The sequence below is a fragment of the Pelodiscus sinensis genome, chromosome 3, assembly GCF_049634645.1.
Source record: "Pelodiscus sinensis isolate JC-2024 chromosome 3, ASM4963464v1, whole genome shotgun sequence".
Taxonomy (NCBI): Eukaryota; Metazoa; Chordata; order Testudines; family Trionychidae; genus Pelodiscus; species Pelodiscus sinensis.
The window spans coordinates 124,350,858-124,378,839 of record NC_134713.1 but is presented as its reverse complement, the minus strand read 5'-3'; the positions used below and the strand labels follow the sequence as shown (position 1 = coordinate 124,378,839).

Here is a 27,982-nt window from a genome sequence, read left to right as displayed (position 1 = left end):
GAAGATGGCTTTCTGATGCCTTCATTGACCAGTTTTAGCTAAGCGATGTCTCAGATGGAAATAGGACCCTGAATCAGAAAGGACAAGGTGGTAGCAGTGAGACAGTACTTAAATATATCTCCTGAAACGGTAGAGTGGGCTTGATTTTATGCTTTGACAATGGGGTGCATCAGGCAGTTCTTCTCCCTCCCTCCACCCCATCGCTTTTGTATGAGATTGTCAGTAGAGATACAGTATTTGTCACTGAACCCTGATACTGATTGTTCAATCTCTTCACTCTGGTCACCCTAGTCCTTGTGCCTGTACATTCCTTTAGTGTGGAATGTGCTCTCAATCGAGATCAAATGTTTTCCAGCAATGAGATCTTTTAAAAATCGTCACCAGTGTCTTATTTGCACTCCAGCTGGGCTTGTTTCTGAGTAACTTGTCATGGTTTGTAATACAAGTGTCCTTTGTTGTTTTTAATGTTAGCTTTTGAAGCTGATTGGATTGCTTTGCTGTCCTGTTTGACTGCACATACTTCTACTAGTAAACCATGGGAAACATGGACCTTCATTTCACTATGTTCAGTCTGATGTACTGCAATAAATATATAAAGGATGTTACGCTATAAACAGATTTTAGCCATCTGTTCAAAGCTACATCCAACATAATTACATAATGCTGAGGCTGATGGATGACTGATTTATCCAAATATTTGATGAAGAGTTTGACAACTACAGGGATAAGTTACTGCCTCACTGCTGATTCCTACTGCATTCAATTATGTATCAGTTGAAGATTGATAATGAGTAATTGTAAAATGTCAGGGAATTATCACCTTGCTGCTACTCTTTAACAGGTGGGCAAATATTGTCTGACTTTCAAGTCAAATTACAAACTCAAGATGTCTTAGTCTACAGTTACTATCCTAAAAGCCTAATTATTAATATTTCATGCTAGTTTAAATTAGCAAATTTAACCAAAATTATTGTCTGGGAACAGAAAATGAGGAACCTTTCAAGCAGGGTGTGTGGTAAAAATTATTTCACCAGTAATCTGGTTCCAAAGTTTAGTGTTCATATAGAGACACTTTTTTAAAAAGCATCATTTTGTAAATGTTGAAAAACCCTTCACCCAGCACCAGTAAGAGTAAAACCTATATGTATACTAATGCTTTTAATGATTATGGGACTTTGTTGCTAGGAAAATGATGTAGCTTTCCATTTCAGTTTGATGCGTGTCTTCACATGTTGCTGCTTTCATAATGGCAAATGCAGGCGAGAGTTTAAGAACGCCCACAATCTATATGCTGCAAAAGCAGCATGAGGCTTGGATTATGAGAATTGCTTAACACCTTCAATTGCCATTGACTTGAAGATTGAAAACAATTTGCCTCTGGGCTCCATTGTCCATTATCTACTGATGTAGCAAGCATAATTAAGAGTAAAGTAGGAACAATTTAATTCAAATGTAAATCCTTTAGGTATTGATGTGGGAATAGGCAATATGATGTCACCTTTAACAGTAGCAAGCTTCCATGCTTGTAGACAACATAAGCTGTTTACCATATCTCTCTCTGCGTGTGAAAGGCGGCATTAAAGGTCCTTCATAAATAAAACTGAAGAAATGTGGGTGATTGGAGGAGGATATTGTAGCAAAGCAAGTTGATCTGCAAAGATATAGTGAATATAATTTTGGCATTACAAATAAAATGTAACTTGTGGTTATAGTGAGGAATTGTGAGTTAAATGTCTCGAGTTCTTGTCTCACCTTAGATGGAGCTGTGATTAATTTCTGATGCTTTTTTTTTTTTTTTTTTTTTTTTGCAAGATTTCCAAAAGGATGCAGGTGACTTCAGAGCAAAGCCCCATGACTTTCAGTGAGACTTTTGCTTCTAAGATGTGGATATTTCTGTAAACCCAGCCACAGTGCCTAGTAGTTATAGACATGAAAGAATCGAGGCCACTTTTGGCCATATTTATCCTGGCTTTAAACGTATTGGTTATGGATTTGTGCCAGGAATGAATTAGATCTATGATCTCTGACGATCTACGATAAGGTTCTCTGAATCTTGTTTGTTTGGCCCTGTAATGAAAACCTCCCAAATGGCCACTTTGAGATAGGCTCAAACAACTTTTATGTTATGAGTCTGCACTCTTGGATCCTTAGTAGTGACTTCTCCATTTTGGTTACTGGCAGTTATTGCTGAGGCTTCTCTTAGGAGACTATCATCTGAGGAAAAAGATACACGGGCAGGTCACATTTAGGATTTTTCTGTGGTATGATGATGTTCAATCTTCACACTTACCCTCAGGGAAGGGTACAGCGTGAAGAGCACAGCTTTCTTTTGCTTACAAAAGCCAACATTATCAACATAAAGTGTCATTGACAAGGCCTTGCTTGGACCTGAATGTAGGCTTCCTACAAGCCTTTTGATGTCTTTGTCTCCTGGGTTTTTGTTTTGACGGGGAATAGTGGTTGAGTTTGTCAGGTTTAGTTATCATGCATATATGATCAGCCTGACCTAAGTTTGACTACAGGTTGGACTTCTCTAGGCCTGAACTAGGAAGTTTGCAGAAACAGGGGAACTCAATTCACTCCTGCTGGCTACTGGCCCCAACTCCCGGCCCCTGGTAGCCAGCCCCAGCTACTGGGCTCCACTCCCAGTCCCAGCAGGACTTCAGGCTGCCAGCCCCTCTGCCACTAGCCTGGCTCCACTCCCAGCCTGCTGGGGCTGCCAGCCCGGTTGCACTCCCAGCCTATGTGGGGCTCCTTGCCCAGCTGCATACCCAGCCAGGCTGCATACCCAGCTGCATACCCAGCCAGGCTCCTTGACACCTCTTGCTGCCAAGCCGGCTGCACTTCCTGACCTTGGTTGGCCCCGCTATCACCAAACTCCTGGCTGGCCCCCACCGCCAGCCACCGAAGATCCAGCAACATCCATGGTCCTTCAGGACCACAGACATTGCTGGACCAGAGAGTCCTGAATTACAGAGGTTCAACCTGTACTATTCTTGCTCGAGGCAACACCCCAGAAGTGGAGATTTTAAGATTGCTTTGGGGGTATAAAAGGAGTTGGAAGAAAATGCTTGGATTTCTCTCTCTTTAGCTATTACATTCTCCAGCAAAAAGCCTAACTGTCTTCAAGGCTGAGTTTGATAATTACATACCCTCTTCCTGACTGTTGACTCCTCCTTTCCCTATCCTTTGCAGAGACCAGCCACAGCCTTCAAGGGCCTCGAGATGCTCCACTCTCCAGTGAGAGCTGTGTGATGCTGTTGGTTGATTTTGAATCTGTTGAACAGAGGTTGCTCAGTAACTGATCTGTGGCTAATGGGGAGGTATCTGCTAATCTCGGAAATGGTACTTTCACAGCACAGCTAAAGTAATGCATCTAGCAGTGAGCACAACTGACTGCACTAAGGGGGCTTTATAGGGTAGCTGAGTTAGTCTGTTACAGAAAAAAACAACAAATGGTCTCGTAGCATTTTTTAGACTAACGAAACATGTAGATGGCATCATGCGCTTTTGTAGGCACAGCCCACTTCTTCAGATGACCAGAGTTAAGAGTTGGGGATATGAAAACTCAAAATAAATAGGAGAGGGAAAGGGGAGGGAGGAGAGGAAAAAATGGAGGGGGATGGGAGACAAAGCATCATTAAGTATCTGGAGAATGGGTACTTAAACCTAAGCAGATAAAATCCAAGTCAATAGATTCCTAAAACAGGAAGGATACCACTCAGGGAGCTGTTAGCACCTTCAGTGGTTATTAAGTAGGTAGAGTCCCCACCAGCCCATTTCATGATTGAGTCCATTAGCGTGTGAACTGAATATGTGGATGAACTGGGATTCCAGGGCTTCTCTGTGTATTTGACTTGTGACAAGACAGCTACTTGCAGGTCTGTCAGACTGTTGTTAGGCAAGCTGAAATGCTCACCAACAGGCTTCTGCGTATTCCGTTTACGTATATCCAATTTGTGTCCATTGATTCTTTCCTGCAGAGACCGTCCAGTTTGTCCAATATATATAAATATATAGATAGCTGTGGGGCACTCTTGGCATTTGATGGCATAGATCAAATTACTGGATGCACAGTCAAATGACCCTTTGATTTTGTGGCTTATGTTGTTTGCTCCAGTGATGAATTCGCCAGTTTAGAGATGTGGGCAGAGTTGGCATCTTTTTTGGTTGCAGGGCCGGGTTCCTGGAGGCTTATGATGTGGTTGTGTGGCATGGTTATCAGAAATAATACATTTCAGGTTGGGGGTTGTCTGTAAGCAAGAATAGGTTTTTCTCCTAAGGCCTCTGAGAGTGAGGGATCATTTTCCAAGATGGGTTGTAGATTGTGTATAATGGGTTGGAGGGGTCTGAGATGCTGGATGGAAGGTGTTGTGATACTACAAAGGTGGGCCTAGCTTAAAAACTGAGAAAAATATATAGCTTCAGCTTCATGCACCATCAGTGCTTGACAGACAACAATTTAAGGATTGTTGGCGTGTGCTGATCTGGATCTTTTAAACCCTCACACAATGGCGTGGGTATATTAGCAGAACAGATTGGTATGAGATGACTGAAGACCGCTTGTGCTGGCCTCACAATTACATCTAAGGTTCTTTATTTTCCTATCCATGGGGGTCCTTTGAAAAAATCCCTTTTGTGAGGATTAATCATATCTCTGGGTGCAGAAGCTGTGGCAGCATCTATCTTGGGGAAACAGAAACTAAATTAGCTTTTGACCAGTGAGGATTACAAAATTTCATCGTTTGTTGATACCTCCCCCCCCCCCCCCACCCCTTATCAGGGCTTTCCTATTCTCAGTTAATTACATCCACAGAAGAGAAATTAGGAAAGTGGGCCTGATTTTGTCTTGTTTTGTTTTCTGACTTGAAGAGAAGATATTTGTCGGTAACCATTTTATCTTCTCTTCTTTGTAAGACAGTGTGACAATAGCAGTAGCTACATGGGCCCAGAATTTTAAAGGGACTTTAGACAGGCACTTCTGAACATACCACTTGGTTCTTATATCTGCATCTCTAGGTGTCTGTCTTCCTTTAAAACAGGTCCATGGTGCCAAGGCATTCAGGTGGAAAGACCCTGTCTTATTTCAGACTGAGATCATTTCCCTTCCTCTCCAGAGGGGCTGGTATTGAGCATTTGTTGTTGTTGTTTATTGTTTTAGGGGGGTTTCTTATAGTTTTTTCTAAATGTATTTCTTGTGAAGAACAAGTGACGTCTCAGAGAAAAGAGTTTCCTCTTTCCTGGAAGTGATCCCCTGGCAGCACTGTGTCTCAGGCATGTACTGGTTCTAGAAACTTCCTTACCATTATTATAGACCACCTCTAGAAGAAGAGTCAGAGGAATGCCCTGGGAGCGAAAGGACCTTGTTAGACTGACACTAAGAAAGGTGGAGTAAATGCCTGCTAGTTGGGGCTGAGTGAATTTAGCACCGTTTTGGAGGGAAATAGTGGATTTCTACAAGCTGATACTTTTCCTGATATGGAAAAGAAAACTGACTTTTTTCCTTAGCTACGAGGGCAGCAATAAGGCATAATGAGGTGACTTTTTATTGAGCATTTGAGTGAGGAGGGCGAGTTTTCTCTCTGTACCAAAGGCTTATGCGAAGTACCATGTGTGTGTCAGGCTTTTCCATCCATCCCATATCACGCCAAATCAGAGTCCATTTAGTCTATCAGGGTGATGCACCATGCTCTTGGCACAATCTGTAAAATGGTACATCACTGCTAGATGTGGAGCTGTTATTGCAAGCTGGGTCATGTCTATAGACAGTTCAAATAAGGTCTGGGGTACTTTCTTGAATGGTCTCTGCTGGAATTCTTTTTCTTCAAGTGAGGTAAATGAGAAACACACTCACTCCAATTTAAAATGGAAGGGGCCTACTTAATCTTTGCCAACAAAAATGAGTTGGGGGAGGAAAATGAAAGGAAACATGGAGGAGTGCCTGAACTGTAACGTTATGCGTAACTACTAGAAACGGGCTGGCTGTTAGGAAGCTTAGCTGATCGGGTATAACCTTCAATCCCAGTCTCGCTTCAGCTCAGCCAAACTGCCCCTAACTTCCATTAGCAAGATGGGAACCCGCCTGCAGATGAGAGGCAATGTTTTGAGTGGGAATGTATTATTACTATTTGCAAATTGTAGCCCTATAAAGTTGGTGTGGAAGAAGGGGAAAAAAGCCCTTTGTCCCATCTTCTTGGCATCTACCCTAGAACAATAATGATAGCGGAGAAAGCAGAGAGAGAGCTGACAGTGAGCTTTGGACGTCAGTAGCTCAGACATGCAGGGTGAAAGATCACTGAGGCATCTGTGCAGTGTTTTGTACTGTATTTTCTGTTCTCTTTGGTAACTGAAGCAAATCACAGTAAGACTGCATTTCTCTCCTGCACTGGCTGCTAAATGGCTAAAACAGCAGCATTTTGAATAAATCAGAGGCACTTTGGGGAATTATTTAATGCAGCAGAATTGCAGCAATCAAAGAACAATGTTGGCTGTGAGAATGTCTGGTTAAAGAGGATGAGTTCAGAGTAAAACCACTTGCAATCTGTTTAGCCACAAGAGACAGCATGGTGTAGAGAAATGAGCACAGGACGGAGAATGAGGCAGTTCCAAAATCCAATCCCAGCTCTGTCGTTGCTCAAAGTCACACAGTAAGTCAAATGACGTTTTCCAACAGTGAAAACGATTGACTTCCCTGTCCGTTAGGGATGTGGTAAGGATTAGTTTGTATGTGTAAAGTGCTATATAAATTTGAATAATTATTTATCAGATGGCAAGGGGATGCATCAGGAAAAGAGAATGGAGTGCCTTGATCTAGAGCCAAATAAGAAATAAAAGCTTGATTTGTGGCCAAGTTTGAAAGACCCAAATGGAACACAAGTCAAATCCATTTTCCAAAGCAGGTTATTTATTACGTTTTACACTGATGAATGCTACTTACTGCTCAGCATCAATACCATTCACATTTAGTTCAAAATGGTTTCACGCACATCCTGCTGTCTACCCCATAATGAGTCTTCATCATTTGCAGCTGGCATTAATGAGGCCACACTCTTGAAGTCGTGACATAAAAGATCCAGCCTGGTGAGTAAGAGAGTGAGCAGGGGAAGTAAGAGAGATGGCATTTAAAAGTAGCAGAGATGGAAGCCAGTGTCCTGGCTGACAATTGCAGAGGTGACAAAGGAAGTTTCCGTAATATGGGGGAGGCACAGAGAGTCTGTGGTTAGTAGTAAAGAAATTATAAATAGAGATGAATGAACTTTTCATAATGGCACTTGAAGCTCAAGGTCTCACACCTGGGTGAATTAAACCTGCTGGTTTGGGTTTGCAAGTGGCTTGCAAACTGGAACTGGCATAGTTGGAAAGAGGCCAATGACATTTTCATAAAAAACTTGGCCCAGATTCTCCAAACCAGACTTTGCCCTATTTGAAAACTAAGGGCCAGATTTTAAGAGGGGGTGAGCTTCAAAATTCCAGTAGAAATCAATGGAAACTTTGTGGGTGCTCAACAGCTCTGAAAATAAGAACCTAGATAAACTGAAGCAGAGCATTGATCATTTAAATCACCCAAGATTATAGACCACACTTGAAAATATGGGCCTTGATCTCTGCAGTGGAGCCTAAAATGGGCTGACAGTGATTCCAGTTGTCATGAAGAGGAGACAGGGTTCATTCATGTCCTCCCATAAATAGATGGGCAGCTCTTTTGTGTTAAGAGAATTCTGACAAATGGGCCCTGGAAATTTACTAGCCCAGGTATGAAATCTACTTGCCTCGCTTTTGCCATGATGATGAAAAAGCAAATGACATTTAATTTCTCCCATCAGAGCATGTAAGCAGAATTTTGCAAACCTCAATTGATAGTGATCAACATCTAAACATTGATCAGTTTATTTCATTACAGGAGCTTCTAACTGCAAAAATATAATCCGTAGTAACAATAATATTGCATGACAGAAATATACTCTGCTGCTATGTAGCTATTTCCTGAAGTAACCCACATTACATGTTTTTCCTTATACGGAGTATATATGACTCTCAGAAGAAATAGGAGTTCCAAGATGGTTCTGTGGCCTATAAATCCATTAACAAATATATGCAAGAATTAACCAAAATAAGTTACATTAACGATGAAACATAGTACAGCAAATATGGTATAAAGGAACGTGTGTGTGTATAATTATTATCTTGTAATACAAAATATAGTTTCTAGTCCATAAAGGTGCTCCTCTTGTTGTGGTATCTTAGCACCGCTTTATTTTAGTGGAGACCATCTGGAGCAAATATAATTATTCAACGCATTATAATAATCAGGAACGCTGATCCTCTGTACCTGATTTATTGGTAAAGTTTAGTGCCTTCTAAGTGTTCCTATCCAATCATCTCTATGTAGAAGAGTCTTTATGCCCTACAATCTGGAGCAGGTTGCTAAATTTTGGATTTTTCTTACAAGTAAAAAACTAATGAAAATTTACAAGAGCGGCACACTGGAATTCTGGATACCTAGCTTATGGCATTTCCCTTTCAACCATTTGCTGATATCCAGCTGCTATCAGTGCCTTGGGCGTTTTGTTGCACAGAATTGTATTGTAATGTTCTTCAAAGAATGATTTTGCAGGTGAGCATTTGAACTTGGGAAATCCTCTTCTCCTATTCCACAGTTACTCCAGAGCAAGATGGAGCCAAATGCTGAAGCCTTTATTCAAGCAAGATTCCCACTCAAGCCCATGGTAGTGGTGGCTGGGTAAAGAAAGAGTCAACACTCAAAAAGGATTTCAGGATTTGCCCTCTGGCTCATTGCTTGTCAAATTGCTTAATGACTCTATGCAAGAAACATGACACATGGCTTCTCAGACTTTTCTTCTAGGTCAGCAGATTGCAAACAGTCTTTCAAAACTCATTAAGCTACAGTAGTGTCATGGTGGGTGTCAGCAGTTGCTGTTCCAGACACTCCTACCAATATAATCATTTCCCCCATAAAAATCCAATATGGGAATTGGGTGCAATTTTGCCCCACCTGCTGAAGCCAATTTGTCTTGCATCTGAAATTTATTAATCTTTCACCTTGTGAGCCCATCTCTGGCCACCTATAAAAATCACTGAACCTTTGTTTGGTTTGCACAATTCACTGATCAGCATCATAAGCAAAGTGAATAGCGTGGGCAGAAACTCAGTAAGAACAATAGTCTCATGTAATCCATATATGCCATGAGGGACTAACTCACCATGGAGGGACAGCACTCGGGATCAATGTTATTCTGCAGCCAGCTAATCTCACACTTTCTGTAAGGAAGGACATGGTTCAGCATCTGCTTTGAACTGTTCTGCAGACTTCACAGGAAGTTTACTTGTTACTAGTGCAGCCTCTTCCAAGCAGGGACCAGTTCTTAACCAAGGTAACCAACTAGCAGTTTGGAACACTTCCACATCCTGCTCTGTGTACTCTGTGTCAGGAGTAAAAGACACTGAGGGAGCTGACCCTCATGCAATGAACATTTCAGTGTCCATCTCCTTTCATGAACAGTATCGTCAGTGGCCGATCCACCAGGTAAATTTATATCCACAGAAGGAAACGGTACCCTTTTGATTCATCCAGATTCAAGCAAGGGCTTGTTCTAAAGCAGAGTGTTCTTGTTAATGTTGTAAATTCAAATGCAACTGTTCTTGGAGGCTATTAGCCAAGATGGTCAGGATTGCAACCCCGTGCAGGGTTCCTAAGCCTCCGAATGCCAGAAAGTTGGACTAGAGGATAGAGGATAGGGGATGGATAACGAAATAATTGCCCTGGTCTGTCATTCCTTCTGAAGTATCTGGCACTGACCTCTGAGATGACAGGATACTCAGCTAGATGGACCTAATATGGGTGTGTCTTATTCTTTTTTTTATGAAATCACTTAGTGTGCAACTACAGATCCTTCAGCTGTGGGCCACAGTAGGACTAAAGTACTATGGATATGTGGTGGAGTTACCTGCTGCAAGGAGGAGAGAGAGCCAAAATGAAACAGCTGGCAGTTTGGGTGGATTATTGCACTAATTGCTAACAAGCCACCAGGATTATACTGCAGTATGAAGTGACATGTTAAACTATTTAGGAGCACAATGTGCTAACTCCCAAGATAACTCATTACCCAGTAAGGTGTGTGTGTTAAATTAGCTACCATGCTTGCACATGGTCAGCAGGTTACATGGCTCCTAATTGGCAGTCTCTTGTTTAACAGCTGTTGATCCTGGATAAGATCACAGAGCAGAGGCAGGGATGATGGGGTTTCTTACCTTTAGGTTGATTAGTGCACCCCATCATGGCTTTTAAGAGTGAGCTGTATTATTTAAGGACTAGTAGCTGAAAGCTAATGCCATCACATGGGTGAGGCCGTTGGGTCAAGTAACCCACTCTCTGTGCAGTCTCCCTCCTACAATCAATGAAACGGTTGCATGCAGTTTAAGGTGGTGGCTGGTTGAGTTACCTCTGAGGTCATGATGATCTTGACATGGACTAGCTCTATGCCTTACCATAGGTGTAAAGCACAGGGGTGTCATTTTATAAAGTCAAAATGTCTGAGAACTTAAAAATTGGACCACAACAGATGGTGAAATCCAGAAATGATTGCACCTGGTAATATTCTGAACCAAAAGCTCTCAAACATACCTGTAGCTGTAGTGACTCAACCCACATTCTAGGCTTCAAAGTGACACGGAGTTACAATCCTAGGATCTTATACTATAGATTCTTTCCTTTCCTCCCACATTATACTCCTGTCTTCAGTAGGGATGTTAAATTTAGTTTAATCAACGAATCAACTAGTCAATAAGTGGGGATCCACAGTGGGATTAGCTCCTGCCCAAGAGCTAACCCAGCTGGGGCTCTGCCTTTTAAATAGATTAAGAGCTGACAGGCTCTTAATCCATTTAAAAAGCTATAGCGCAGCAGAAGGGACACAGCATGAGCCAGGACAGCTGATTCCCAGCTCATGCATGGTCCCTCCTGCCCCCTGTAGAGACAGTGCTGGGGGAACCAGCTTTTAAGCCAGCTCCCCCCAGCACCAGCTCCTGCTCCCCCAGCCTCCGCTGCCTCTGATAGAGGCAGCAAGTGGGGGTGGGGGGCAGGAGGGGAGAGACTAGTTGACTAGTCCCTCAACTATCAGATAAGCTTTTGCTTTTCAGATAGTTGAGTAGTCACTTACATCCCTAGTCTTCAGGCTTTGGCTTTTAGAATGGTCAAGAAAAGGTGACACATAGCATGACTCCACTCTCTCCTGTCCTATAAAAGGAAATTTCATTCCCTGGGGCAGATAACTTTTGATGAACTCATCATTAATCACGCTATATTTTCTGTCCTGTCCTTCAGTTCGTCCAGTGATGCAGTCACAAAAGGTAACCAAATGGGAGGTGGGAACAAAGGAGGAATAGCTCATTTGTGGTACGATGCTTTGAAAAGAATGGATTTAAGGGATGAAAAGGCAGCTCTGCTTGACTTTCCCTAACCCATGTCAGTCTTTGGCTGGTTTGTGTTTGTAGATTTTTTTTTTCTTATTTATGCCCAGATTCATCTCAGCCATGCACTTCATACTTGAAAGAATCTGCAAAGGTTGACATCCTCTTTGAAGTTTGTACTTAAAGCTATTTTTATAGTAGCTTTATGCCACAGTATGTTTTGATGGATTATCTGCTTTCCAACAGTGGGCTAACATTTCTAGCAGCCTCTTAATTGTTTAAAGTTTAGAGAAGGGGTTGGCTTACCTTGTTGGTGGGTTTTTCATAGGTTTTAAAAAAATACACAGCATTTAATTGTGAAACCTCTATTCCTGGGTTATTAGAGGCTGCCTCTTTAAAAACAAGCAAGACACAATATGCTGTGGATTTTTTTTTTTACTGTTTTTATAAATAAAATTTGATGTCAAGATCAGAGAGTCAGTGAACTGGTACTACTCTAGAGTGAGACTTTCAATTACATTCAATGAGACATTTTTCCCTAAATCAGTGCGGTGTTTTTCAAAGCCAATCCATAGTGTTCCATGTTAGATGGTCTGGGTTCAAATCCTTCCTCGAGGCATACATTGAAAACAAATGTACAGTCTCATCCTGATGCCTGGGTGAGATATGTCCACATCACATGCAGCTTTAAAAGTATCTAGAAGTCCAGTGTTAAGCTTCATATGACTTATAAGAACTAGTTCAGAAGAATACACTCCATTTTGGGAGAGTCAGATGTAGAAGAGCACTTAGATCACCCAGCCTGTATATGGCAACGAGGACCATGGTGGAGGAAAAAGAGAATATTTTTAGGGTTCAGAAGTACAAACTTTTTGTCTGTGTCTCGGCTGAAATGGGAAAGTGGCAGAAAAGAGCCAACTGTGATCCTGGCTGGTGTGTGAGCAAAGAGCTAGTAACGTTCCTTACTAGTTGCATTTGGTATATTGGATGGTGATGTGCTGGTCAGCATGGGAGTGAATGCATTGAATCCTGCCATGATACTATGTAAAAGAGAGATGGGAAAAAGCTCTCAGTGCCCTCTTCATCTTCCTCTTGTGGATGCGAACAATCTGAGGCAGAATTTGGCCATAAATGCACAAGAGACTTCATAGGAGTTGGAAGCTTAGTAGAGCACCACTATAACAGAGAGGTCTGCTGTCGTCCTTGAAACTGTGCAGCAAAGGAGCACTTCACTAATCTTGGATGGACTTTGATGTCAACATTTCAAAAAACTGTGGGAAAAAAACGCTTTCATTACAGCAGAAATAAAAGGAAAATATCGAAGATGACATTTTGAGAAGGAGCAAAAGCCCGTAATTGAATTTCCAGGTATTGTTGCACTTATGTACTACACTGGGAAAGAACTTCGTTCAGAAGAGTCTTGAAGCAGATGAAAAGGGCAGTACCCTGAAGGGTTTTGCTATCACTAATTCATGAAGCATTGTCTAGGAACCATTTTTTTTTTAAATGAAGAAGTTTCACATTTAGTACATAAGTCAGCTCTGTGGAAAATTGGGACAGTAGATTGGAAGTGTTGTCCAGTGTGGGACTGGATCTCAGAATTATATTGGTGCAGTGGGATGCATCTGAGAAACTCACTGAGAGACTTTTACCCTGGACGGGAAATAAATAAAGGAGCTTTTCTTCCCTGACTGCATTGTCCAGTATCAGGAGTAAAAGATGAGCCTTTTGTTAAGTTCCAAACCTTTGGTCCTGCTGCTACTTCTGGTAATTTAATGGGAGAAAACACCATCTGTGACAGCATCACTCAGGCTACCCTTCTTAGTTCACTAGAAAACCTATTTCAGTGACGTTTGGTTTGTGCTTTCAGGTTTACCCAGCTAAAACTGCACTGCGCTACCAACAGCATGGGGCAGTCTTATGGCACTCCTGACCCTAGGGTTGTCAGAGCACTTGTACTGTACTTAGTGTGAAGGAAAATGCTTGGCTGTGCCCTACTGCATGGAAACCAGGAGTATAATGTCAAAAGGCTCAGAAAGAAGAGCCCTCTGCTAAAGACAAAGCAGTCACACTTTGAATTGGAGGGCTGGTAAGAAGATGGTAGTGGAAGTAAGTAATGATTTTGAGTGGGGGAAGGATTGACTTGCCACAGAACAAGAAAACATTCTGTTTGGGTTTGACTGATGAGCTCAGAGGATTGGTAACAAACAGGCTAAAGCCTTTCACTACGAGGTCAGTAGTTTGAATGTGGCCCACAGCAGTAGTACAGCTCTTGGAAAGTTGTTAAGCACCTGACAACTATTCAGTGAATTGAGCTACTTTTTCCATTACTTTCCCTTGTAGTTGGGCCCTCATCATAAAAAAAGAAAAAAAAAAAAAAGAAAAAAATCAAACCTGACACAAATTAGCCATCTGTGTAGAAAGACGAAAGACCTAAAGAGCCATGGGAACTGAAGCAATAGACCAAAGAGGTTCTTATCCACAAAGGTTGTTCCTGTTGGTCAAGATTGAGGTCAGACAAGGAAAAACAATGAGAGCTTACACTGATGCTAACCTTGTTGTGTATAAATAAAGCCCTTTAGTCTCTAGGCACACCAGACAAGTGTTAGATTCACAAAAGCTGGGTTCACGGGACAGAAATTTCATAAACATCAGAAGAGATGTGAATGGGCTGACCAAGGTAGAATGGAAAGAGGAAAACTTTAAAAATGTAAAACGCAGTCTGATGCAGAACCGTCAGTAATAATACCCCTTTTGTTATGAAGAGGGCTTTCAAAGTTGAGCCGTGTTAGCATTGTAGTTTTTTTCTTTACCTCCACTACACATAAATGAATACACAAGAGCAATGTGTGTGCAATCCTTGTGCCACACTTGCACCTCTGCCAGTCTGAGCATTGTGAAATTCTTCTAAAAGAAATCCAGAAGGAAGGTAATTCATTTGCTTGCTTTACCAGATTACAAGGGTTTCAAAACAACTTTTCTCCAGAGTTCCTTCAGTATTCTGATGTACATCCTCATTTCCTTTGATGGTCCTGATCCTGTTGTCACTGACATCCATAGGTAGCTTGTCATGGACTTCAGAGGGGAAGGACTCCTTCCCTCCTTCGTTATACTTGCACTTATTCTTGGCAGTCTCAAGAAGAAAGGCCATTAAGGTAATGGATCAGAGAAACAGAGCTATGCTCTCACTCCTAAAGGTCCCTACAGAGAAGGGTTGAGAAGGAAGTGTGAATTGTCAATGCTCATGCTTTGCTTATGAATCTCTCTCTATATATATGACTGAACTTCAGTCCTTTGGGCTGTCAGAGTCCCCTTCGTGAGCGCTACTTCTTAAAGAAAAATATTTTAGAGAACAACCTGTGCCCTGCTTGGGAGACTGGCCTCGAGCTTCTGAACTGATTTTAAGATGTCAGTGAAAATGGGGGCTATTTGTTGCTATTTTTCTACTCTGTGTTTTTCCTGTCCTTAGAGGCAGCCTGTAGAATTACAATGCATATGTAACCCACACACCCAAGCTATGTCTACACTGGTGGCTTCTTGCGCAAGAGCATCTTGTGCAAGGGTTCTTGTGCAAGAAGTTGCGCAAGAAAATGTCCACACTACCATTTGTGAGCTGTGCTTTTGCGCAAGAGCGCCCATGGCAGTGTGGACGCTCTCTTGCGCAAGAAAGCTCTGACGGCCATTTTAGCCAAAGGGCTTTCTTGCACAAGAAACCCCTGTCGAGCATCCACACTGCCCTCTTGCACAAGAGCCCCTGCGCAAGAGGGCTTACACCTGTTAAAAAAGAGCATAGCTCTTGCTCAAGAAGCCCTCTCTTACCATGCTGTACTGTAAATCATCTTCCACAAGAGAAAGCGGGCAGTGTGGACGCTCTGCAGATTCTTGCGTAAGAACAGCCATTATTGCACAATAACCCACCAGTGTAGACATAGCCCTAGTGTGATTACTGAGCAATGCAAGTGGTACCTAGACCACAGCAACAGTTAAGACCAAGAGACCTCTACAGCATGGGAGTGGGAGCCAGCTGGCTTTTAGTTCAGAGGGTAAAGGCTCCTATACTCAGCTCCAGAGGTCGCAGGTTCAAATCCATCTGGTGGTGGTTACAAGTGGGGCTCATCCAGGATCTCAGCTGGGTCTCTGAAGCTTGGGATGTGCTTCCTCACCTAGGGGAAGTATGTAACCCACACACTTTGGCTATGTCTACACTCGCGGCTTCTTGCGCAAGTACGGCCGTTCTTGCGCAAGAATCCGCAGAGCGTCCACACCCACTCTTGCGCAAGGAAACTTACAGTACGGTGTGGTAAGAGGGGGCTCCTTGTGCAAGAGCTATGCTGTTTTTTGACAGGTGTAAGCCCTCTTGCGCAGGAGCTCTTGCGCAAGAGGGCAGTGTGGACGCTCAGCAGGGATTTCTTGCGCAAGAAAGCCCTATGGCTAAAATGGCCATCAGAGCTTTCTTGCGCAAGAAAGCGTCCACGCTGCCATGGGCGCTCTTGCGCAAAAGCACAGCTCGCACATGGCAGTGTGGACATTTTCTTATGCAAGAGTTCTTGCACAAGAACACTTGCGCAAGATATACTTGTGCAAGAAGTCAAGAGTGTAGACATAGCCCTAGTGTGGTTACTGAGCAATGCAAGTGGTACCTAGACCACAGCAACAGTTAAGATCAAGAGACCTCTACAGCATGGGCTGGGAGCCAGTTGGCTTTTGGCTCAGACGGTAGAGGCTCTTATACTCAGCTCCTGAGGTCCCAGGTTCAAATCTACCTGGCGGCAGTTACACATACACCACTCTTATTCCCCCCCTCCCCCATGCATTATTAGGTTTATTTGATCCTGCCTCGACACCTGGGCATGGACTTGATGACCTCTCAAGGTCCCTGCCAGCCTTAGAGGTGGGCAACCTAGGCAACCACCCAGGGGCCATGGTCAGTGGGACATAGTGGTCAATAGGCAAGGATCAGGCTGGGTCTTGGATGTGAAGCAGCAGAAGGGAGCTTAAAGCAATGGGAATGGGGAGGTAGCAGCAATGAATTTGGAGGTGATCGGGGAGAGCTGAGTGAGGCAGTGGCAGCTGAAAGGGGCACCAAAATACAAATTCATCCAGGGCACCATTTTTCCCTAAGGCCTATTCTGCCTCCATTTATATGCTGCTTTGATTATTTCTGATCTGACCTTATTTGTTCAGAGGCTGATTCCCACAGTTGGGGCCAAGATTTCAAGGGCCCAACACCAAGAATTTGGGACCAGATATTCTAACGAGTCCAGTCCCATTGAGGCAGGTGACTGAATGGCCAAATTGTCAAAAGAGGTCAGCAGCCAATGTGCTGAGTATATTTGGTTGGAAAGTTTTATCCCAATGTTATTTTTCCCCCAACAAGAAATGACTTTTGGATCAATAGAAAGATGTTCATGAATTCTTTTTGCACCATGTAAATTCTTCCAGGTTTTTACTGAAAAATCAATTTGCAGAAAAATTAGAAGTAATCAATGAAACATGTTGAATGAACAAAACTTTTCATTTCATTCAGTCGTTTTCTTTCTCCCCCGAAAATAATTTCTGTTTTTCAACCAGAGACTGAAGTTAGCTTCAGTGTGATCTGTGCCTCTGTGTGAATTTAGGACTGAGCCCAGTCTCTAGATGCTGTTATATCCCGAGCGTGTCAGTGTTTCAGATTGGGCCAACAAGACATAAACCTGAGACTGATTGGTGCAGAGCCATCTTATGCCAGCAGGAGCTCCAGATCACATTCTTCTCTAAGGGCATGTCTGCAGTGGGAGGTTATTTCAAAATAACTCCCCTTATTTCAAAATAACAAGGTGAGCACATCCACATTCCCACGCCCATTATTTCAAAATAATGGGCTTGTTATGTCAAAATAACTCCCGCTTGTTAAGAGGAATAAGCTTACTTTGAAATAGTTATTTCAGATGTTATTGTTTCAAAATACCTAATTTTGAAATAACCTGGTAGTGCAGACATAGCCTAAGGGAGGCACAGTTTCTGACTGGAAAGCAGCCATTCCCCTCTCTGCTTGGCTAGCTCTGTTAGCAGAGGTAGGGAGAAGTGCTGAATGGCTTCCTTCCTTTCCTTCCACAGCAGCGTGGGATGCCCTGACCAATCCCTGCACTAAAGAGAGCACAACAGGTGCAGTTGTGACTAGCCCATGCATGAGGAGTACAAGGTAGGAGAGTGGAGTGAAGGGAGGGCTTCTGCTCTCTGTCCCACTGTGCTCCAGCATGGGCTGCAGCTGTCTCCTGTGTATTGTATGGTTTTTCCAGTAGCAGCTAACGTATGCCAGGCTCTGTATGTGCACAAGCACATACATGCCACTGTGCTGCCCTGAAGTGCTCACAATCTACTAAGACAAGCAGCATTTCATAGGTGGGGGAGAGGAAATCAGAACAGTTGAAAATCAGTATAATTTTAATATGTTTTTAATGTAATTTGTCCTGGATATTTCCTATCTCCATCCATATAAACCAAGGCAGAGCCAGTGAGCTAACCTTCAAAACCATGCCATACATGACCCATGGTCAGAGAGCTCTGAATCCTGCCAGATCAAAAACATCAAAACATCAAATTTCACTTTCAGTAAAGGAGGACACAGTGATATTCACTGTAAAGATCAGGAAAATGGGATTAGAGAAGCGATCATAGTAGTGTATGGGCTAATAAGCAATGATTTCTAAGACTATAAAGATTTGTAATTACATTTATATGGATTAGTATAATCCATGAATTTGTAACCTCCAAGGACTTGGTCATGGAGAAGTACAGTGCTGTGATACTCTATCTTATGTGCCTGATTAATAGAAGTGTTCTTGTTAGCCCTAGTCTGAACACAGGGATGAGGCACTGGTGCCTTCTAAACTGCTCCGGTTTACATTGACACACAGTTTAAAAAATCCTACATAATAGTTTTAATTAATTCAAAAAAAGAAATCTTATCCCTGTGAGGGCAAGATACAAAAAAAAAGTAGAGGTAAAAAGAAAATTCATATATTCATAAGACACGTGGACCAAAGGATGCAGGCTTTCCTTACCTATGTTCTTAACACCATAGATTAAAATCAAAGGATTTGGCTGATTATTTACTTTTTACATTTCTCTCTGTTGGACTATCAAAATGGACTAGTTAATTTTATCTTGGTTTTTAATCAGTTTCACACTCTAGCTCTCATAGATATGGATACATAAATACAGTGCTGCAACACTGAGATTTCAAAACCTGCAAGGGGATGATTAAATCTAGACTGCACATTGGAATAATTTGTCATTTGAGTCATCATGCAAAATATTGTTTTAACAAAGTCTAAATTGTGGACCAAAGTAACTTGTCAGTATCCCTTTAACATTCTATACAGCAGAACTGCGTCTGCCCCATGATACAGCAAAGGGAGTCAGGATTCTATACACTTGTCAGAGATTTTAATAACTGGAGAGAGACTGAGGATGCAACTGATCAAATACCCAATTACAAGCTACAGTCAAAGATATTGAAGGCTGAGTCAGAGAACCCAGTGTAATCTGTGGGAGATGAAGGAACTCAGCACCACACAATAAGAGCTCAGGACACCGTGCAGCCTTTGGGTCCTTGGAAGCCAGCACTGACTACTTCACTCTCAGCTCAGCAGTTTTTTTATCTGAATTTTGTATTCATTTTCTTTCATTTTTATGTGACTCTGTGAATTCAGCACCGAGATAAGTCAAGCCAGACAGAACAAAAGACAGTGGGTGCTTGCACCGTATTTCTTTGTACTCCTAAATATCAAATATATTTTCAGGAAAGGTTAATTTTCTGTACGGACTGCGCATGGGATGGGGTCAGAATACCAACACGTTAGTTAATAACTAATTGGTGTCTTTTAAAAACAAACTAAACATAGGCAAAACAGCTAGTCCATGGTGGAAGTAACTATCTGACAAATTTGTTACTAAAGTTTAAGTTATGTGAGTTCTGCTTGTGTGGGAAAGGCAGTTTAACCCTCACCTGGCCAGTGTCAGGATGCATTTGACTATTGCAGGTCTCTCCACATGTCCTGTTAAAAGTCACTTTGTGAACTATTAGAATGGACTCTAATAAGGCCCCTTACTCTTAACATGTCCTGAAATCCCTGCTCTGACATAATCCTGGTTCTTGCTGTATGACGCAACATAACCAGAGAAATGTTTTATTTTGGGGTACAACCCAGTCCTGGGTGTGGAGGTCTCCCTGCTTTGAAAGCATAGAATTCTCCATGGTGGATTAACAAATTGCTACTTTTATTGAACTCTCTGTGCTCCTTTTTGCAACTTGGCCTGTGTTACCCTGACCCAACTCATTACTCTGCTGTAAATACATGTCAAGAGTGCATGCCCAGCCTGCTGGGACACAAGAGGTCAAGCATTTCTCTTCCACATGTTTCATCCCATTGCTGTTGGTCAGATCACTGTCTTGGGCTCACAAGCCGGGTCAGAATCCGCCAGTTGGCTGACAGCCATAGAGGAAACCATTTTGCAGAGAATTGGCAGGCTGCTTGGCCTTCATTTCCCCCAGTGCTTGGCAGGGTAGATTCTCGGCGCCAACTCCTCTATTGATGTGAATTGGCCTTGATCTGTTTACTTCAGTGGAGCTATGCCACCAGGAGCCAGTGGAGATGGCTGTGCGGGGAAGGGCTTTTTCCCCTGTTCAGGATTGGTGAGAAGGAAGCCCAGATGGACACATTGCTCTGGCTGGCTCCGTACCATGGATGAGAGAGAGCAAGGGTGAGGAGTAATTTTCACAGGGAGGCCACTTCATAAATTTTGGTAAATTGTCACGGGCCAGCTTCAGGCCCCAGAAGGCATGGGACGGGGGGCTAGAAGGAGAGTGTGTGTGAGACACAGAGACTTAGTGACACAAATTGTGTATGTGACACTGTGTGTGTGTGTGTGAGAGAGAGAGAGAGAGAGAAAGAGACTGAGTGTGATAGACTCTGTAAGTGTGTGACACACAAAGTGTGTGTGCTGGCTGCAGCTGGGGAAGTTCCTGAGAGATGGCAAGTGCTGTCTCTGAGACAGGGAAAGCTCTCCTGCTCTGTCTGCCCTCTTCTGCTCTGTGGAGATGCAGGGAAGAGAGGGGCTGTGTGTGTGTGTAGAACACTAGCTGCTAAAGAAATCTTCGAAACAGTGCACTGCCTCTTTAAGAAAGGCACTTGTCTCAGTCACCCACTAGTCATGCCTCAGACTGCAGCAGCTCTGCTGACTGTCTCTCCCCTCTCCCTGACCCCTGCTCTGCAGAGATGGGATAAAAGGGCAGGAAGACACCCTGACATCAGTACTCTCTTCTCCCCTCCTACTCCTAGTTCTGCACAGCTAGCAGGAGAGTCCTGGGAGCAGCTCAGCTGCAGGACAGAGCAAGTTGGGGGAAGAGGCAGCTAAACCCATGCCGTGGGCTGCAAGTATGCTCTCACTGCTAATCAGCTGGGTGGGCCAGATGGAAATGTTGGGCAGGCCAGATTCGGCCTGTGGGTAGTCTTCTCTCTCAGCTGTGCACATGTGCGGCTGCTCGGGGCGGGTTCTAATGCTGCCCAACTGATTAGCAGAGCACTCACAGTTAGGTTTTTGTTTCTACTGGTGGTGCACATTTATACACGCCTCCGTGCACACGAACATTATTCTGCACATGGATGGAAAAGAGTAGAGGGAACATTGCCCATCAGCCGTATTTTGCCCACCCCTGAGCTAGAGGTAAGATTTGCTTCACAGCATTTTGCTGGAGCTAGCATTTGTTCAATACTGTTTAAAATACAGTTAGGATCCATTAAGTACATTTTTATTACTTTTTAGATTATTGATCCAATGGACCATGGAGGTGATGGACTTGCCACTACTAAGATCCCATCAAAAACCAGTCCGAATGGTTATTAACCATTTCAGATGTTAAAGGTATTTCACGGAAAGGAGATGTTCTCCCATTTCAGTCATGAGCGTCGATGGTATCACAATTATCTGGGATGAAGACACCAACTGCATTTTAAAGAAAGTTCTAATTAGTAAATTACCAGAAACTAAGCAGAGAGGTACTAGGAACACAGCAGTAAGTCTGTGATCTGAAAATACTGTAATACTTGCTTCCAGAAATCAAGGAACTTATTAGGATGTTGCACGTAACATATCCAGAACACACAGTTGGGATTTAACTTTCTCCTGTCCTGCCCCCTGCAATCTCCAATATTGATAGGCAATCTCCAATATTATAAGGGGGGGGAGGGATAGCTCAGAGGTTTGAGCATTGGCCTGCTAAACCCAGGGTTGTGAGTTCAATTCTTGTGGAGGCCATTTGGGGCAAAAATTTGTCAGGGATGGTACTTGGTCCTGCTGTGAAGGCAGGGGACTGGACTCAATGACCTTTCAAGGTCCCTTCCAGTTCTAGGAGATAGGCAAAACCCCCCAACTAAGATAACACATAACATCAAAACAAGACAACTTAGCTCTAAGATACAGTGCAACCTACTGGTGGAGGTGCTGTCTGCAGGGATCATTACAATATATAGAACAGTGACATTGGTGGTAGGGAGATGGTGAGGGGACATATATTTGTATGGAACAGGTGACTGTGGCCTATCTGAATGTACTGAGCAGAGGGTTGAATCAGTTACGTGAGTTTGCACTGATAATGTCATAAACATTGTTTATGCTGCATCTGATAATAGCAGTTTTACTGCATTTTTCTTATTTCTGCAAGATAAGATTCAGTCTGCCGTCAAGGCTACAACCATGTGTACGTGAATTTCTTTCTAATCAGGGACTCGTGCTGTATCCACCCTATACAACATTGGTATGCAAAGCTTAATATCTCCTGCAGGGTGAACTCATGGTTAAAGCTTAATATTACATGCAGAACGCTGCTTACGAAGCACCCTTGGTGACATTAACCTAATCCCCACTTCAGCAAATATGATAGAACAGTTACTCATCATCCTCAAGCCATTTGAATCTACCACCCATGATACAGCGACTGAGTCAGCCTGCCTGAGTCATAAACCTGCTGGAATAATGAGTCTAGCAAAACAACAATTGGGTCCGTTACGTGTGCATGGAAAGCTCACAAGGATGTACCAGCACTCTCATGAAGAAGATGACTGAGCAATTTCACATTAATACCCAGTTACATAGGATGTTCCAAACTACACATTGCATGCTAACCACACAGCGTTCCTACAGTACATACACAGGCAGCTAGCTTTACAAAGACAGGCCAAGAAGGACAAATCTGCCAAAAGAATCTCCTGAAAACTCAGATATGGCACCAGCAGTGGCAGCTTTCAACTTCAGCTCCTTGCCGGCACTCAACATTTTCTAACAGAAAAAATAGCAACAATTCTCCAAGGCAGCATCCTCTGGAGACATCTTACCTGATGCTTCAGTACTGATGCAATCACAGAGCAATTGATCCCTAAATTGGTGCACTGCTGCTACACTGATGAACCATTTCCACAAAGCATTTGGGTCCTGGAAAACGTTGGCCTGGCTTGAATGTACAAGGTTAGCTGTGAAGATCGTAAGTTGCTGACCAAGCAGTATATGCTTCTATTAAAACAGAGTAAAGATCAATTGCTATTAGGAAGTGTCAGAGCATGTAAAAATTGACTTCTATAGATTTACAGAGCTATGAGTGTGATCTCATATGTGGAGTCACTCTGGGTAGTGAATTGGTCAATAGCTCAAGTAAATCATGCTGTCAGGCAGTTAATTGTTCTTGCCCTCTTGGTCTTTGCCCCCTACAGTGTCCAGTCTAACTTTTTAAACTGAGCCAAGACCATTCTGGGTGGGTTGGTTCACTCTGAGCCACCATTCCCCTCAGAACAGCACTCAGTAATACCTGCCTAACATCATCGGAAGTAGATTCAAATGGATGGAATACCATGCTGTCCATACCTCTCACCTGCATATGCCAATGTCAATCTCCCTCTTGATGTTGGGGACAGACCATAATGTGGTTTGACTCTCAGTGTTTGCCACCATGAGTCATAAATAAGGAACTTTACAGTCTGAAGAATACGTCGACCACGTGTCATGAACTCTCTGTCTGGCAGAACTAATGAGACAAGCTAGAGAGGTTGAAAACTGTGCCTTCATTAGCTGCTTGATGGAGAGAAGGCTCTTGTAGCCAAACTGATGGTGTGTGAATGGCAGGGGGTCCCAATCTTTAGCCTGGATTTGTTTTGAAATCTAAGTCCATAGCAGGATCAACGGGGAGGTCTGAATTTCTGTTCGGGTGGTAAACCATAAATAATTTCTTGAGCTGTATTGACAAATGTTAGCAGATGGCTTTGAGGAATATACATATGAATTGAACAGTGAGAGGCAACTGACATTGGTGGTGGTTTTTGTTATTATTATTATTATTATTATTATTATTATTTATTATGCCTCTGCCTGACATTGTAAGGGGAGAAAATAAGTCTGGTCTCGCTTCAGCAAACTGATTTGGGAGAATCACAGTACCTTGCCTTTCATCTTTTTTTCTCCCCTGCAAGCTCTCCATCACACCATACCTCTCTCTCTCATAAAAACAGAACCCTAAGTAACCTTGATACTAGATAATCATTTAGAATCACAATGGAGCACTGGAACTGGATGATAAAAGAAAGTATACAGCCAGGCTTAATAGCAAATGTACAGTGGAGGCAACTGTAAAGTGCAGTTTATACTCCTGGGCTCTGCTAATCTTGCCGCTCTTTCCTTACAGGAATATCTGGATTTACATTTTCAAAAATTAAATGAAGGCTTATTTTTATCTACTAATTACTTGCTTGGAATTGGCTAATTAGCCCCTGTAATAATGAAAGGAGGGGGTGGGTCTGATGCAGCATTCAGATGGAAATGGATAGTACCAAAGCACTGACAAAAGGTGAAGAAGGAAAGAAGCCTGCAGATAAATCGGGGAGACCTTTTGCTCACAAAGGTGTGTATGGTGGAGGCAGTCATCTAGTCGTGATTATCTCTGTAATCATGCTCTCACCCAGATAGCCCCATCTTGATAGCTGCATGAGCTAGAGTTCACATGAGTGCAACAAATCTAAGCACTCCAGCCTCTCGGTATCTGTCACAGTGTGCAGTATGAGCTCCCTGCCTCCTTTCTGTAAGATACTGCACTGATAACTGCTGAAGGGCAGGCATCGGCTTTCTCTTCATTTTCATTCTGAGCTGGATTCCTGGCGCTCAGATTTTGTTGTTTTGTTGTTGGAATCCTGGGCGGTTGATTTGCCTGTCTGGCATGTGCATGTCATCTTGTCTGAATGACTAGGTCTGAAAATAGATCAAGGATCAGTGCATCTTTCTGGCTCTTGAGATGGAAAGGGACACACGTGACAGGAACAAGATAAAGGAAGCAATGGAGCTAAACTTTCTTGTTCCCTATGCTAGCGAGACAATATTATGAATACAAATTTAAGCCTGGCTTTTTTGGTTGGTTAAGAAGACCATCCATTTGGGGGCATGATTGTCCACTCCTCCATCTTGTCAGTTGTTTACACCTGGGCAAAGTGGGTGTAAGCTGCACGTGCTTTACAATAGATGTAAATAGCTACTGCAAGTGTGAGGAAGAGGAGAATGAGGCCTCTTATACTGTGACCAATCGGATCTTAATCTACATTTAGTTCTTAATCTAAAGCTTAACATGTCCTACACCTAACATTTCCAAATTTATCTGAAGATGACCCTTAATGCTTCTCTACCTCAGATCCTTCCCTCACAATTAAATTTCTCTCATGTTCACTTTGTTTTTCTAGCAACAGGTTTAATCGATAGCTTCATTGAAGTTAGGCCGAGGCAAAACTTGTATAAAACTATTGCGATTCTTAATTCTCAGGTGGAATGATGCTAATTTTTAATGAAAGGTTTGGGACATTGCCAGTTACTGAGGAAGGATGAAACTCATGCCATCCTATCACATTACACAAAGGGGAAAGACCTTTATTCTATAGATGTGCATGGTAGGAGGAAGGAGTCCTACGATTGTATAATACAGGCAGCAGCTTCACTGAGGAGAGCTGAACGGGTTCTTTCAATAAAGGCAAGTCATCTGGAATGGCCTGTCAAAACTTCAACACATGGAGACTTTCCCAGAAGTGCTGGTGAGAGAAAGGTGTGCCTCTTCTTTCTAGTTATGGGAAAGATTTTACCGTGCTCTTCCTAATCCCATTCCAGCCACCTTCTGCCTGTCTTAGTCTGTCCCATCCCAAATTGCTACCTATGGGAATTATATTCACTTCTACTTTAACAACTTATGTGTAGTGTCACTACCACAGAACAACTCCTGTACTTCCACACAGCAGGTGACTCCATTTCTTCAGGGAGTGAAATATATGCAGCCTTTCTAAGTGCAAAGCACTATAGAAATCCCAGGTAGTATTCCTTTCAGCCAATGCAATGACTACAGTGCCACCACTGTAAAGCATGATGGATCCCAGGGTCTTGTGTGAGCCTGCATCACGGGATCTCTGAAATTAACTATGCTAAACTGCATTCTTTGAAAAGTTCTGCCTGGTATCTATAGCCTAATAAGATTAAAAGACGGTTTAACTCATGGGCAGAGGTGAAAGTAAGCGGGTGCGTCCTGGTGCGCAGCTCCGGCAAGAGCTGGCTGAGCTGTGGCAAAAGCCAGCAGGGAGCTATTGAAAGAGTTGGCAGAGACCCAGGTTGCAATAAGACAGTATCTGTAAGATATATTAAGTGACTTTCACCGCTGCTTATGGGGCAATTGGCAGGACTTTTGCAGTTGCTGGGCTCAGTCCAAACAGCCATATTTGAGTCACTCTTTAAGAGATGTGAGTTCTCAAACTCGTCAGAAGCCAGATAGTGCCATTCTTAGGTCCAAGTTGCCCATGCTCAACTTTGCAGTTCAATTATAAATGATGTTTTAGTTTGTAATTATTATGATTGATAAATATATTGTTTTCTATCATAAGTATCAAAGGAGAAGGTGACATACAGGAAAATAACAAAACTGAAGGCAGCATAGGGTCTGTGTTACAGTAAATGTATCTTTTATATTTCTTAATCAGCTCATCCTATTTGGCCCATCCTTCCTCAAAAAGCTCAGTTGTTGTTCCATTAGAGGTAGTAAATTGCTACATGCTCTTAATTCTTTTATTCTGAGATATCGCATTTCTCTAGATGATGTGTTTGTGCAGCCATTGTGATGAAATACATTTACTGGCTGCAGACACAAAAATTCTAAGCAGGCATTTGTCTTTGTTTAATTTCAGCAATCAGGAGATTATGGCTATTTCTACCAGAAGAGGAATTGGGGGAAACATAACGCAGAAATAATCTCTTGCATCAGTATTATATCATCAGACCAGAATCCTTTTGCTGGAGATGTAAGGTGATCTTCTGTACCATGGCATCCATTCCACCTAAAGGTTGGGAAGAATCACTGGCAGCTACTAATTAAAGGTAGGGACCAAGATTTGGCATGTCATCAGACACTGACAAAACTCTGAAGTTTGCTGTTTGTGATATCACATGTTTGTGGCTGACAGGAGTGTCGGTTTCCCGGAAGGAGGAGAGGTGGTTTTGGTCAAAGCTTGATTTGTTTCTTTGGCTTCTGTGTCAGTGGCACTGATTAAGTAGGGTAGCGAGAGAAATGTTTCCCCTCTCCCAAAGTGTGTACACTTGTTCCAAGTTCCATAGACCATGGATCTTACTGGCTGTGGCCTCATTGCTTTTAAGCAGTGGCCCTGTGCTGAGTCAGTACTGTTGCTCCGGCTATGTGGTTGCAGTATCAGGGACCTGGGCATCCCTCTGTACAGACAGAGGGGCGGCCAGGCCAAATTCCAGCTGGAAGAGACCTCAGGAGGTCAAGTTTAACCCCCTTGCCCAGAGCAGGACCGACCCTAACTAAATCAATCCAGCCAGGGTTTTGTCAAGCCAGGACATAAAAACCTCTAGGGATGGAGATTCCACCACCTCCCTAGGTAACCTATTCCAGTGCTTCACCACCCTCCTAGTGAAACAGTTTTCCTAATAGCCAACCTAGAGAGTGGTATTGCAACCTAGCGCACAGGGTTGCGATGCCAGATAAATTTGGCCTGGCCACCCCTCCATCCAGATGAGAGGGGTAGCTAGGGTGAATGGAGTTACAATCCGCATCACATGGAGTCTATTCCTATGCAACAGAGCACAGAGAAGTCTGCCAAGAACTTGACTCCTGGTGCCACCGACTCAGGAAGTGTGTGGGTGTGGGAGGAGGGAGGCTCCATGGCCAAAGAAGGCTCAGGATCCCAGGTAGGATGGGTAGATGATTGGGGACTGGAACGGGATCCCTGCCAAAGCAGGTGGGGACTGGATTTTCCCCACTCCAATAAACATCTGAATTGGTGCCACTGCAGTGTGTGCGTGCGCATGCGCACATGTGCTGTTGGTGGCAGGGTAAGAAAGCAATCCCCTTCTTTGGCTGTGTTTCTAAAACCTTAGCACTTATGCTCTTTTTCATTTAGTCTGAATGTTGACTTTCTCTCCTCCATTCAGTTCAAAGCTCTTAGGTGTAAACAACCAGTTTTAAGTCGCTTAATGAGGAAAGCAGTAA

The 27,982-nt window shown here is 43.0% G+C and overlaps 1 long non-coding RNA gene across 2 annotated transcripts in view; it reads left to right on the top strand.

Moving 5' to 3' along the window:
- The window catches only part of LOC142827967 (uncharacterized), a 191,437-nt gene that overhangs the window by 67,019 nt on the left and 96,436 nt on the right, over positions 1–27,982 (top strand). For both annotated transcript variants that reach the window (XR_012902801.1, XR_012902800.1), the window contains exon 2: positions 26,661–26,850. This is a non-coding gene — a long non-coding RNA (uncharacterized LOC142827967). The remainder of the gene's footprint in view (positions 1–26,660; positions 26,851–27,982) is intronic.